Genomic DNA, 15847 nt, shown 5'->3' with positions numbered 1-15847 from the left:
CCAACGATGGTGATTATTATAGAGGGCGAGTCTTAAATAAGTGCAAATATTTTCAGGGCTGGTAGATCTCGATAAAAGAAACATATTTTCTCTTTACTGTTTTTCAAATAAGTTTAAAATAACCGAGTTATTTTACTTTTAAAATTAAAAAAATATATATATTTTTTGCTTAAATCTTGAGAACTATTGGATCTTTTCTGGGTTTTCTTTTTTGTAAATTTAATCAACTACCTAGTATGTTGGAGTAGCATTTTATTTAAAATTCACATAATTTAAATAAATGTACAGAATTATTTTATTTAAATAATTCAAGTTTAAGTCCTCGCACCGAGATGGCATTCTAAGTACTGTTATTATCTTTTATTTTTTCTACAAGTTTATTTCTGGCTAGTTATTTCAGTCCGGTCGAAGTTGTTGGTCACTTTATACAGGTAGATGACACTTCTTATGGGAGAACTGGCAATGGTTGAAAACTTGACTACAAGCGATTTTCTAGGAATCTTCCTTACCGATAAATTATTGACAAGAGTGACAGATAAAACCTTGACGTTCTTTTAGTTTTCCAGTTCATCTCTTTTTCTTTCTAAAGTGTGCGTTGAAAGGAGACAAAAACAATTTTTGGTGACCCATAATTTGTTATTCGAACTAATTCGAACACCACTTTTCTCCTTGTCGGGTCGTTGACGTTGACTTGTCGCCATTTTATTTCTTTTGTTTACACGCTGCATTTTGCTTTGCAAGTTTAATACATAAATTATTTAGGCAAATATGGGTTTTTAATAAAACTCCTCGGACTAACGTGTAGGTAAGTGTTGATAATTTTTTTTTCATCTTAACATGCTGATTGTCGTTCTCTTGATTTTAGGTGACAGAAAAGGATCATCAAATCAAATTGAATTTTATATTTTCCTTCCTATTTATCCTTCCTAAATATCAACGAGATGAGCCATCGGAAGAAAGGGACCATAGTACAAAACAGAAAGGTGATCTTTCCACTTCGGATATTGAAATTATTATATACTGTAGTCGTGTTCGGCATTATGCTCTGAGAAATATAGATAAACAAAGAACAACAGATATAAAGCATCCCAGAGAAAAAGAGAGGCAATACCTGTATGTACTCTCTCTGATATTTGTGAAAGTTACAGCAAAGTATTGTTGTAAATGTCATCTTTTTGATCGACCTGAAAACTTCGAGCAAAAAGATGATACTTTCAACAATACCCTGACAGATATCAGAGACGATACAGGTTTTTCCTCTCTTTTCCCCTGGAATACTTTTAATTTATTATTCTTTCTTTATCTAGATTTCTCAGAGCACTATGAACGAACTCAGCTTGTATGTTTGAAATAATCGTCCAGTTGGCTTAAAAATGATTATCGATGACATTTCCCATATAATTTTACTTTCAAAATTATGATAAATATATCTTTTATTTCTAAGCCATCTATGACGCCATTTTTTTTCAGTTTTGTTATAATTAATTTTGTCTCTTGATCTACTTGTAACATTATTCTTTTAATTTTATTAATTTATTGTGGTGAAATTAATTTCTGTTGTATATTAGATATTGATATTAAACATATTTTTAAAAAATGGTGTATTTTTTGTGTTTTTGTGTATGTCATAATTAAAAATAAATGAAGAAATAATTTTTTTTATTTTTTTAAACTTCCCGCCATGCGTGACAATTTAGTCCGTAGTTCCTACAAGCGAAATTGGGGGCGCTAGTAGCAGTAGACTTGTCAACAGTGTCAAATTTAAACGTCAATTTCACTTTCCAATATTTAGCAAGGCGCTCGCACTTCTTGTGTATGTGTTTTGTGACTTTATATCTGACGGTGTATAGTCATACCTCGTGCCTACCTTCCCTCCCCATATTGGTGGCTAAAGCTGAACCCGATAGAGCTATCGGCGTTTGTTGGCATTTTGCCAATTTTTTTGGGAAAACTCTCTGAGCAGAGGTAAGATCTTTATTTTAAACGTAACGTTTCCTAATACCTATTTTTTCTTTGTATAGGGTTTTAGATTATGGCAGCATTTTAGATTATGGCAGAATTTTATTTTATGGCAGAATTTTATTTTAAGGCATTATATGGTGGCTTTATTTTCTGGTGCCATTTTGTTTTTTTTTTGCACCTGACATTTGGTCCACGTTTTGTCCCTATATTTCACACCGGGAATAACGGAGGAATCTCCTGAATCCACACAAGTTTTCGATCCTGTCTGTCCAGAGACGTTTTATACCACAATCCAGTTCCAGTTGCAGTTCACCACAACCAGCTTGCGACCAGCACGGATAAAACAGGCCAGATCATTTGATTTTATATCTATATAATTTAAGTTCATTTGAATTCATTAAGCCCTTCAGGCATATTATATATTTAATTACTTTAGAGTTCAATTTGATATACTTTACACATGTTATGCATATTTCTGATATTCACATAATACGTTTTTTTTTGAATATGAAGAGTCCCTACATTTTGGTACCAAGATCGCCAGCAGTGGGATTCTGTAAGCTCCGTAGCAAGAAATTTCCTGTCTAGCCTATGCTATTTGTATACGATTGATGAGACACTAGACAAGAGAAGTGTTTACAGAATCGGGCCTCAGACTTTATACGGAATAATTAGTAAAATATTAATATTCAGAAGCGTGCAGATTTAACTACCATTTTGAGTGATCTATTTTGATACATACAATTTACCAACAAATATTTTCTAATATCAAATTTTTCATATTCTTATTTTATTCTATTTAACATTTAATTAATTGTACTTAGTTATTAGTTCATCTCAGCGTTTCATTTGTGTAATTCCTAAAATAAGTAATACCTATATTCTGAGTTGATTTCTCAGTTTTCAACTTAGAAGTTTTCGAAAGTAAATGGATAACTGAGTGGCGCCCAGTATCTTATAAAGACGTAAGTATCACAGTTTAATTTTCACTAGCTTACGACCCATTGCTCACCGGCGAACAGCTCCGTCGCATAGTATTAGTTGTTTTAATATTTTTCCAAAAAAAAATTCTTATAAAAAAAACATTCCTTGTTTTTTTAAACTTCTAATGCTACGATGTTATCATCGAGCGGTGTCTCACTTGGGTAAAAAATGTACATGTAGTGCCAAAATTAAATTTACTGCCAAGCACCTGCCAATAACTGAGAAGACTACCTAGCCTATGACTACCATCGCTGATTGAAGGAAATAAGCAACCCTGGTAATAAGCAACCCTGGGTAAGCAACACAGTTCTTTCAATCAACGCTACCATGTAATTATTATAAGCGACTGCTGCTATATTATCGCTTCAATACCCCTTGCACCCCCCAGTACTAGTATGTATGTATGTATAGGCGACTGCCTTTTATGTTTTTAGCTAAAAAAGTTGTTTTCAATAAACTCTGATTGCACCCGTACTTAAAATTAAAGTTAGCAAAAATCCTTGTGTCAACAATTCAATGTTGTAATTTGACCATTGGTTAATTCTATTTTAGCAGGAAGGTCCGCTTATCTCGTATCTGCATATCTGTCATTTTAATTCATAGGTAAATACCGTATGATCGAAAAAAACCGGCGTCCTGTTGGCTAAGAAATGTCGATCCATGACAACACCCATTTAATTTGAAATACCCTACTGGTCATCCAATTTATGTGGTCTGGATTTTGATGCGCGTGACAGAGAATAATAAAAACGACTGTTTAACAGACAGAGTTCAGAGTTAACAGTCACATACATCCGAAAGTTCGTTCCGAAATTTGACAGTTTTGACATTTTTCTGCTGCACTGAATAGAGAAAGATTCATGTCATGTTTTATTGGAGAAACACTTATAAAAATAACTGCCTCGCCAAATATCCCGAAATTGCTCACTTCCCACTAAACTTGTTTTTAAAAAAAATGTTTTCAAAAAAAGTCAGGTTAAAAAACACACGATATCGTACAAAAGTTAAACAAAATTTAACTTTATACGACGTCGGACAATTAGTTAAAATTATCGGATAAAAATTGGTGTCAAAATATTTCGACCAATAGGAGCACCGTCGGATCGTCGTGTCATCGGATTTCGGATGCATGAGACTCCGGCATTACGTACAGCATCAACGTTTTCCAGGGTGAGTACCGTTGTTGGTAGATCTGTTCTTGCATGGATCCTCGCTAAGACTAATCCAATTTTCTTGTTCAGACAACAATCTTCGAAAATTGTAAAAAATTATTGCGCGAAAATTTGCTCGGCTTAATTCCATTTTTCGAACTCGTCAACTTCAAAAATTCAGTTTAGATACAGCTTTAAACGAAGCGGTCTAAAACTTTGACGTTAAGTTAAATTAAAATGACAGTTAATTTTGACATTTGATATATGTTGACAGGCGCCTACTATGTTTCTATATGGAAAATTTAAAAGACAATATAAAAGTTAAAAGAAAACATGTATATTTGTATACGGATATGCTGAAATGGCCAATGGCGTGCTTAATGGTTGGATCACGAGTATTCCAAGAAACGTCAATCGTTTTCTAGCTAAACAACCATACGACACGCCGCGCCGTTCATTGCATAAGCTACTTTTACCGAACGAGGCAAAACAAAAAACTATTTTAAACGTATTCCCAGAAAAAATGTTATTATGTCGGTTATATCCCTCGCACCTGTTCATGTTTTCCATCGACAAACGATTATTTCTTTTAAGGAAAAATGCAAAAATGATGTCAGCCGGTAAACAAGTTGCCGCGCTTAAATGTAAATAATTCGTCGAAATGTTTTTCGATTATGCTTAATTGCCTTTTGTTGCAGGCAATGCTACAATTAGCGGTTATAAATTAATAGCTTACAAACAGGAACTAGCGTTCTACAAACGACTGACAAGAAATGCCTAAAACTTTAAATTGGTCAAAGGTATAGTATGACCGTAATATATGAATACAATTATTATTATTAGTTATAATTACCAGACGAAGCATTATAATTTCAACTTTGCTCTACGTACTCGCCAACAAAATTTCTTGACAGTGGCAAATCTCACCAAAAACTTAAAATAATGTAAAAAAAGATCCGAAATGAGATCTCATGTATAACCAAGTCAGTTATTTTAGATAATGTCTATAGAAGCACTTGTTGAAGCACGCGAGGAAATACGAAATATCCCTGTTCACTATTCAACCTTGACCTACTTCGAGTTATTTCGCGAGAAGTGTAGAGACAGTTTAATGTTTTTCGTGTCTTTTCCTGGTCGGTTAAAAGATGGCCAAATCGTATTTTTAATCACAACTCAATTTTTTTAAATGGAACGAGGGTGGCCCATTAGCATATTTGGAATAAGCTTTTTTACGAATAATTTGGTACCACATACTTGGTATTTCGAGTGATTCGATTTTTTTTAGAAGAAAATGTCAAAAGTTAACATGTGATATGTCATTTTATTCAGAATATAGTTTTTTATCAAACAAAGTAAAAAAAATACCAATAGTACTACTCACTAAAATCAAAAGTTGTATTCATTTCCGGTGAAACAGGAAGTGGCCGAAAGTAAATGAAAACGTCAATCAATCCCGATTTAATGTCCTATGCTAACATACCAAATCTCGTTTTTAGTTTTAGAAAAAATAAAAAAGTTATAGGGTATATGTAACATATCCATTTGTTGTCTTTATTAAGTATAGATCATACCAAATAAACTTTTAGTCGCACGATTAAGCTTGACCAGCACAGCGTTGTCCACTTTTACATATTTTATTTTAATCAAAATATTTTATCAATTGATTTAGGAAACAAAAATGAATTAATTATAAATATATAAACAGTTATTATTTACATCAACAAAACTCACCTAACCTAACAGAACTTAAGGCACATAAATGGTCATTATTACCGTTTTCCCGTTTAAACTATTCTAATGAGGTCGTGATGAGTTTTTTGCAACGGCTGTTAAGCCCCTTCGCTATCTTGTACACCCAATACCACCTAGATAGGTGGTATTGGTACACCTCGCACTACAAGCAGTTCTAAAAAGAACAATTTTGAACTGCAACATCTGCTAATAAAAAACTTTAAGCGTAAGTATCACAAGTAACACAATTCACTTAAACCAAAAACTCATAATAACGAAAATGTCAAAACGAATCAAAATGTCAGAAAATAAATAAATAAATATGGCAACTTGACATTTTCTTACAGCAATTTAAATTCCAGTTAGTCAGCCCGGCGTCGAATATTCCATGGGTAGCAAAAATGTTTACTTGTATTTTTACTAGCGATCACTAAGGGCGCCAAAAATATATAGACGGAGAGCTGGCTACATAAAAAACCTTATCATCGTTACATGGCTATTTTTTCTTGTGAAGTATCCTTTCTGTAGGCATTATGAAATAGTCATGTCTGCCAGCGCGATCCCGGGGCTTAAAGCGGGGGCGGGCTATCAAAAGGGTGAAATTTTGACACTAAAAATATTATAAGTACACAAGTTATAATTGCGAAAATAGCTTTTATTTATTATTAAGAAACGTGGAAAATTATTGGCAGACATTTTTCTCGTGGCTCGGCAGACAACGCGAAAGAGTCATGCAATTTTGAGAAAAAAAATAATCGCATACATGCATGCCGATTGGTCGAATGTCATATTTATTTATTTAAAAAGCCGTATGCAAAAGGACAGACAAAAAAATCGTGGCTCAATCAACGGTAAACAGTTATCAAAAGCGCGATAGTACTCTATAGGGTGAGGCTTGAATAAGTGCAAATATTTTTAGGGCTGGTAGGTATCTCGATAAAAGAAATATATTTTCTCTTTACCGATTTTCAGATGAGTCCAAAATAACCGTTGAAGTTTGCAAATTTAAAAAGACATTTTTAGAAATATTTATTTTTAAATAATTTTGTCACCTGTTTTTCTCTGTATTTGCATCCATTCTTTTAGTGTCGTAATCATAGAGTAAAGCCGTAAGCATGGTAGATTAAAAAATTATACCGTGGGTAAATTTGCGGTAAACAGGCAGTTCCACAAAGTTTTCTAAAATATAAAGGAATTTTTTTCAAAAATGCGCGATTTTCAAGGCGGGGGCGTTCCCTGAAAGCGCTAGAGTCATATCGCGCTTTTGATAACTGTCTGCCGCTGATTTAGCCACGATGTTTTTATCTGCCCTTTTGTATACGGCTTTTAAAATAAATAAATATGACATTCCACAAATCGGCATGCATGTGAGCGATAATTTTTTTTCCAAAATTTCATGCCTCTTTCGCGTTGTCTGCCGGCATTTTAGCGACCAGAAAAATGTCTTCCAACAATTTTTCACGTTCCTTAATGATAAATAAAAGCTATTTTCGCAATTATAACTCGTGTACCATATAATATTTTTAGTGTCAAAATTTCAGCCTTTCGATTGGCCGCCCCCGCTTTAAGCCCCGGGATCGCGCTGGCAGACATGACTATTTCATAATGGCTACACATAAGGATACTTCACAAGAAAATTAGCCATGTAACGATGATAAAGTTTTTTATGTAGCCAGTTCTTAGACTAATAGTGCCTATAGGATACCAATTTACCTTAACGTCCTGGCAACATTATGTCGATCGTTTATTTTGTAAGTTTATTTTCTCCATCAATTAAAAAGACACTACGCGAAAAAGGGAATTGGAGCGCAAAGTCATGTATTTGTCGGTACTCTGACATTTGCGAAAACCACCCCACCTAACCTGCATTAATATGCAGGAGGACATTCCAGAGAAATTTTTAACTGAAAGTGTGTGTGACGCGGCCATTAATAAACCGTTGTAAACTTATACCGACGGTCTTCCCACGTCATCCTACTCTATACAGTACCGTGGCAGTTACAGATTAGACCCATTCTGACTTTTCCAGCGTTTGTAGATTTCTTCTTTAGATCGTTTTTTTTGTGCATTAAATATTCTGAATCCTATCTGTGAAATCGAGCTAAGTGTATTGTACATTCTTTAATTCTCTTAAGAAATATATAACTTCTTAAAAAATGTATTTTTCACTATGTAAATATAATGTTTAACATCAATAGAAATGTAAGATTTCTATACTGTAGTTTAGAACCTAAAATTAGACACATAATAATCAATCCATTTCAGAAGGATGAAAATTCATAAAAATATAAAAAACCGCGTTTTATGGTTTTCTTCAACTACGCATTCTAAAAAAAAATATAAATAAGTAGACCACGGCATATTGTTGGTTAATAGAGTGGCACTTTCGTCTTAAAGTGAAGACTAAAGGTATAGATATTATTTACTTTCAGAAAAATAAGAAAGAAATAACGGAATAGCCTGCTAGAGGGTAATATCCGCAGACAAGCGTTACATCAGTACGGTGCATCCAAGTTACAAGATGACTACTTGAAGATGGAAAAAAGAAGGATAAAAGGAGCAAACGGTAGCATACGGCCCCAATTTGCCGCCCATAACTAGAGTCGTTCAGGATTGTGGGCCTCGTCCAGAACAGCTGCGGAGGCAGCCAACAGCAACACAAAGCTGCAAATTGGTACTTTAGGCTGCAGTTTGGTCATTTTATTCTTCTTTTTTTCCATCTCTAAGTAGTCATCTTGGAACTTGGATGCACCGTACTTATAAAGGTCATAAGCCAGAAGCACGTGTCTGCGGTTATTGCTCTCTATAGCGGGCTATGCCGTTATTCCTTTCCTCTATTTTTCTGTATATTTTCCCGCATTATTACCTTTTCTTTTTATTATTTACTTCCGTTTTAGTCTTCTTAGGCCTAAAGTTATTCCAAATGCAATTGGATTACATTATAGAATGTAGAATGTTTAGGAGGGGGTTATCATCGCGACCTTACGCGACGAACGACAGTCTCAGGGCTTTGATAAAAACCAATATCTGAGACGGATCCACAGAGGCCAGCTCTCCAACTCCGATATCAGCCCTACCAAAGTTTATGGCACGAAAGATTGTTGTCTCGGCGCACTCACTAACAAGGCGTTCTGGTATTTCCCTATTTTCGCCACAGAAGCTGCATTCGCCATTCAAAAAAGCTTCAAACTACTGAGGTGTTCGTTCAGGACACAGTATCCTGTTAGAAACCCCGTGACAATCCGAAGATTGTTCTTATTTAAATCAAGGAAAATTCTTGATTTTTCTCGGTCGTAAGTCCTGAGAAATTTTTTCGAATGTCTGAAACCGGGTTGGAGGATTGCCATTCCAGGTTACAGATGGAGTCTTCCCAGGTTTTGAGTTCCGCTTTAAGTTGGTGTCCGCTTGGAAAACAGATTAGGTTACATTGCTATCAATAATCGACATCGCCATCAACATCGCTATGTACAATATAATAGCATGAGTTGTTTTGTAATATTGACAAAATTATTCAGATCAGGACTAACTGAAGTTGCTTGGTATGTCAAAATTGAAACGAAAAACTTAATGCTATTATTTTAATTGTCCTTTGTATGGACGGAGATCAACTTCATATAGTGGATTTTAGTCATAAACAAATATGCAGAACCAACTAAAGACACGTTATATTTTTTTTTCTTTAATAATATTTCACCCTGGCATTGTAACCCATGGCAATATCAAAACATTCAGGTTTACAACTACAAACTATAAATACCGGCGGCACTAAGTATCAAGTTCAACTGCATATTTGTTTTCTACATAAAACAACTATTATGTAACGTAACTGTTAAATTAATCTAGGTCTATTATTAAAACTGATAATACAGTGTGTATTGACTATTGTGGTATAAACATCGTGATCAAATAGCTCAATTATGTATAAATCAGAGCAGAAAAAAATTCTGCGATGTGCAAAAATATTTTCGATAGAATTCATTACACAAATATTAATAATTTAAATATAATCAAACGTAATAATTATATCATTTTGACATATCTGACATTGGATTGCCAGATGTATTCCGGACATCCCGGGAAATTCTCGGATTAGGTAATTTGTTCCGGATTCCGGAATTTCATTATAGTATCCGGGAAAGTGCCAATCAAATTATAAAACTAAATATTATATGAGTATAGGTCTGTCTCTCTATCTCACAAAATAAAAATACATACTTGTGCTTAACAGTATTCCAACAGATTTTTTGATTTTGCTTCCCCGTTCGTTTATATCTAATTATTTACCCTTCATTTATGTTATTTTGGTAGTTATACATATACAGGGTAAGTCTTAAATAAGTGTAAATATTTTAGGGCCCCAGAAACCTAGTTTTTCGACCCCAGAAACACGATTGTTTTTTTTTGCGAAAAGAAAATTTGAAAACATTTTGTTTGATTTTTTTTTGTTTTAATTAAAAAACATAATTTCTTGATAATATGGCAACATAGAGGTAGTAAATTAAATTTACAAGAAAGAAAACCCAGAAAAAAATCCAGTGATTCTCAAAATTTAAGCAAAAAACATTTTTTTGGAAATTTTCAAAGTAAAATAACTCTTATGTTTCTTTTATCGAGATCTACCAGCCCTGAAAATATTTGCACTTTCATCCTGTATATTGAAAAGTGAATATTTTCATCAGAAAAACAGCTAAACAAGATACTAGGCGTTTATTGAAAATTAATAATAAAACTGTCGTTTCCCCCGCTTAACATATCTAATGAAATCCATAACAATATAGTTTTTTTTATAAATAAATTATTACATAATAAATAACATTGCCGTGCTATATCGTGACATACTGTATTTCTTGGCGCACGCAGATAGCAATCAACGATATTTAATAAGGAAATGTCTTCGTGATTAATCAAAACGGTTGGAATTCCGTACGCAGACAGCTAATAAAGCATCTCAGCGTAAAACAAAACGACATATTAGTAGGTCGAGAGTGACATTCTCGCCTCTGTTGGCTTGAATAATTAATTTTTCCGTGCATATGGGTCGCATCCAGAATTAAAACCCGTTTACCCTGTTAATGAACTTGAATTACATGCAACGGCGAACCTATTTGCGTTTCATTTAACCAGTTTGTCTCTGCAAAATCGTAATTCCAACCCATACGACGCAAACTCTCCAAGAATTTGTATTGGTATGGAATTTTTGGAACGTATGTTATGTAGGTTTATTTATCTTTATCTAGCAAAGTAAATTCAAGTTAGTTCCACTAAAGACGTTTATGTGGAAAATATAAAAGTTTTTGATATATTTAAATATCTGTAAATACTATCCAAATTTCAATTAACCCTATGTAGCATGCTCTGGTGTCCAAAAAACCAAATGATAAACCAAATTTAAATTTGATGTTAAAAGTTATACAGAGTGAAACAAAATTGATATTGAACATGTATATGGATCATTTTTGGGCCGCAGGCAAGATACTCTTTTATTTTAAATTGAAACCCATTATACCGTATGATCGAATAAAAACGGCGTCAGCGATGGCTATGAAATGAACATCAATGACGTTTCTCATATATTTTACATATAAAACGACAGCGATCTTCATTTCATAGCCATCGCTGATGCCGTTTTTTTTCGATCATACGGCACTATGTATCAATGTTCAAATAATATTAAAATAAGTTTATCTAACAAGCTACAGAAAAATATAAGTAAAGAACCGATAGCCTCAAAACGAGAAATAAAAGAGATCTTTTTAATCCAATTATATACCGGGTGCGTATCAAAAGTGACTCGTCACCTCTATAACTTTTTTATTTTTTTCAGATTAAAAAAACAAGGCTTGGTATGTTAGTATATACGACATAAATTAGGATTGATTGACGTATTCAATTGTTTTAGGTCACTTCCTGTTTCAGGAAATTACAACTTATGGTTTTTAGATGGCATATGAGTACTTTTTACTTTATTCGATAGAAAATGACACTCTCAATAGAATGACATATCATATGTCAACATTTGACATTTTCGCTTAAACAAAAACCGTATTTTAAATTTCAATCTAGAGTGCCTACCTTCCTAATTTCTAATCAAGGAGTCCTAGAAAAATAAATTCGGTCGTCTAATGTTTTTACTGTCTTGTCCCGGCCGGTTAAAAGATGCCCAAATCGCATTTTTAATAATTTTTTCAAATGGAACGAGGGTGGGTCATTGGCATATTTGGAAAAAGCATTTTATTACGAATAATTTGATACCACACACTTGGTATTTCTAGTCAAATTGTCATTATGAATTTCAAATAAACCATATGCGAAAATGTCAAAAGTTGACATATGATACGTCATTCTATTCAGAGTGTCAATTTCTATGTAATAAAGTAAAAAAATACCGCGGGTGCCATTTATAATTCAAAAGTTGTAGTTATTTCCTAACATATCAAATTTGGTTTATTTATCTATTAAAAGTAAAAAACCAGTTACAAACCAAACAAAAGTTATAGGGGTGAGCCACTTTTGAAACGCACCCGGTATAAATAAATGTACTGCTCGGGCATCTTTAAATATTAGAACTCTATGGTCATATTGGCCATTGCTCCTTTGACTTCTTCAACGGTTTTAATGACATGTTTAAAACATTAAAGAGTTCTCTGAGTAGTTTTGACATTTTAAGTTTATTTTTCTTTGTTCTTTTTGTTTTTCCTTTCATCTCGCGATGGGAGGAGATATACCATCTGAAATATCTAGAATGGTGGAGAAATTCACCAGGGCAGAGACAAGCGAAAAAATTCATAGTATCGCTAAAATTCACGGCTAAAATCGGCGTATCGCTAAAATTTCAATTCGCTAAAATTCACGGCAGATCAGATAAGCAAAGACATATAGACAATCAAAGCTGTAGTGGGTCTACTAACAGGGAATTCTGCTACGCTGAAAAGGCATACAAAGCTAATGGGATGTGCAGGTTCTGTCAATCTGAAACAGGTGTTAAATGCACACCTGGGCGTGTCAAGAGACAAACAATCGAACAAGTGACCTCAATAAAGTATTTAGCAGCTAACATCAATAGTCAGTGCGACCCGAAAAAAGGAATATTTTCAAGAATTGAAATAATTGGAGTCTTAGAAAAGACCAATAGTTTGGTCTTGGAGACATTGAGATGCAGTCCAAACATCTCACTATAGTGGTAAAGTAGTCTACTATTATTACCACTAAAACCCATATACATATAATCCCACAATAAAACATAATAGTTACGAGGCAACTTAATTTCTATAGAAGTGTCTAGCTCTAGCAGTCAACTTTTAAAGCTTGACCAATCAGGTTGGTTAGCGTGGTTATTTGAAGTGTGTTAATTCATTTGTGTTTGTCAAAAACTCTAACGTGATTGGTCGGGCTTAATAGTTGCCTGCTAGGGCTAGACACAAGTATTTCTATTACATCAATCAGCTGGAGGAACGATATTCATATTGAAACTTCAATTTGTATCATCTAAATTTATACAGCCGTAAAGAAGGATCTGGCTTGGTTCGATCTAACGCCTCCATTGAACAACTAATTGACCCACCGTTTTCTATCGTAGATGTAGCCGTATTTTTCGCACTAGACTCGAGGCCCACGCGGCACCCGCACCGAATTCGCCCAGATTATGTAAAGAGAGCGCCATCTGCGGACGCGGGTCGTAGGCCGCAATTTTCGATCGTGGGCTTAAGCCGGGTCTTTCACCGTGATATGAGATCAACAGGTTGAACGCAACGTTGCCGAATTGAATGCGATCAAGTACCTACGCGTCTTTCGGAGATAAAATTTTCAAAAATTCGGTGGATTGGAGGTTAGTTGCTACTACCTTATCAATTACGCTCATCTTACGACAGAGAATATTCAAAGATTTTTCTTGATTTAAGTAAGAACAATCATTGGATTGTCACGGGTTTTTTTAACAGGACATTGTCTACTCAATGAACACCTCGGTAGATTGAAGCTGAGAAACAACGGCGAATGCAGATTCTGTGGGGAAAACGAAGAAACACCGGAACATCACTGAGTGTGCTGAGACGACAACCATTCGTGTTAATATAACTTTGGTATAACTTATATCGGAGATGGAGAACTAATCTCTGTAAAACAGTTTCAGATACTGGGTTTTGTCAAAACCCCAAGTCTGTATGATGAGTTATAATTCAAGGAAAGGGGACACGGTAGATCTATAAGGTCGCGATCATAAACTTCCCCCCTCCCATACAATCTACATCTACATCTATTATATTATCTGTATTATATTGTTAGCTCATAACAATAATAAACAAGTTTAATTAAACACATTTATTAAACATCGGGTTCATCAAATATAAAAGTAGTTTCTTGCTGGCTAGGCGCCATTCTAAATTCTGATTCGATGGCATCGCGTTCAGCTTTAATCGTCTCTACCTCTTCCATTAGTTGTCTTAGAGTAACCACTGTTGACGAGTTTCCTATATTTCCTCCATTGCCAGATGGTAAGGATGATTCCAGTTCAACAGGCGATTTACTTAGAAGTTCCATCATAGCTTTGTGAGTGTTAAATTTACTTTGAATAACTTTATCAGCCTCAATAGCATTATTAATAATCTGCCTATATTTTCCCGCGTTCGACTTGAACATCTCTGTCAACTTCTCAGATGGCGTTCTAGTCCATTTTTCTTTAAACTGTTGTCTCAAAGCGTCATCGGCAGCTTTTTCCTCGTTCAACATCCGGTCGGTTTCATCGAGAATATCCTGATTTCGCTTCAACAAATCGGGCAGTTCTTCTATCATCTTGCTTAGTTCCGCAATTCCTCCTAAAGATGCCACTGCCACTGCTTTTTCCATAATTGAAGGTGGAAGACCGGTTGAAGAGTCGGTAACTTCGATGGCCGCAGGTAGATTCAGACTTGCCAACGTGATACTAGCTTTGTTTATAACATTGCATCTTCACGAGGTCGGATTATCATCAATAACAGACATTTACTGTCCTCCATTTACGCAGTTGTGCAGTTCTGAACTGTTCAAGAACGCGATACTCTCGCTCCATTCAGTTGAGTCATAAAGTTCAGAACTATTCCGCGCCAAAATCCCCTTTCCCCTCGAGCACCTTCCTATAAATTAGTGCTCGGAGGCACCAGTCTATCGCACACAGCTCCTTTCAGAACTGTTCTTGAGTAGCCCAGGCTTAAAGATCTGGAATTTGAAGTTCGTGAATGGAGGACAGCAATTGTCGTATATGCAATCGAACCATGTATGCATTAAACTCAAAGTTATTTGGGTTGAAAGTTATCAAAAATGGGTATCTATGGCTCCTCTATACGATAGTTATTCATTTTTAGTTCTCTATAAAATGTGGGTGGCAAACAAATCACTAGAATGGTAGAAAACTACTACTACTACTACTGCCATTACTCGCTGACGAGTATTTGATACGCATCAGAAGACGGTTAAGCAAGGCGATTTCTTTGATGAGCTTTTCTGTGACTGAAAAGCCCGATACGTGATGGGATACTCTCTTCCGCTCCCCGGACATTCAACAATCGCATTGCTTTGTTCCCTTTTTATATTTTTCAATGGTGTGAAAATTCACCAGGGCACAGACAGGCCAAAATTTCATAGAACATTCACCTAAATTCAGAGCAGACCTGAAAAGCAAAGAAAGACTGCCAAAGCTGTAGTAGAGCTGCTATGGGCATTAAAAGCTCAATAATCATCTAAGGCTGAAGAAGTCATAAGTGTAGATTTTGTCAATCAGAAACAGAAACGTTTCAAAAGAAAAAACACATTTTATGTCAATGCGACAGCCTGGCACAAATCAATCTCTTTCAAATATTTTCTTCCTCAATTACTTCTTCCCTCTCTACATTCTGATACCAACTATACAACCCGACATGTAAACATGTTAGTTTTCCATCTCCAATATCAGTTGTACCAAAGTTTACGGTACGAATGGTTGTCGTCTCGTCGCACTTAGTGATGAGGTGTTCCCCATGTTCCCCACAGAATTTGCATTCGCCGTTGTC

The 15847-nt window shown here is 34.9% G+C and overlaps 1 protein-coding gene across 4 annotated transcripts in view; it reads right to left on the bottom strand.

Moving 5' to 3' along the window:
• The window catches only part of LOC115880832 (E3 ubiquitin-protein ligase HECW2), a 261880-nt gene that overhangs the window by 164599 nt on the left and 81434 nt on the right, over positions 1–15847 (bottom strand). The gene's annotated exons all lie outside the window — the stretch shown is intronic.

The sequence above is a fragment of the Sitophilus oryzae genome, unplaced genomic scaffold (assembly GCF_002938485.1).
Source record: "Sitophilus oryzae breed Bouriz unplaced genomic scaffold, Soryzae_2.0 scaffold_165_pilon_pilon, whole genome shotgun sequence".
Lineage (NCBI taxonomy): Eukaryota > Metazoa > Arthropoda > Insecta > Coleoptera > Curculionidae > Sitophilus > Sitophilus oryzae.
This window is presented reverse-complemented; position numbering and strand designations above follow the sequence as displayed.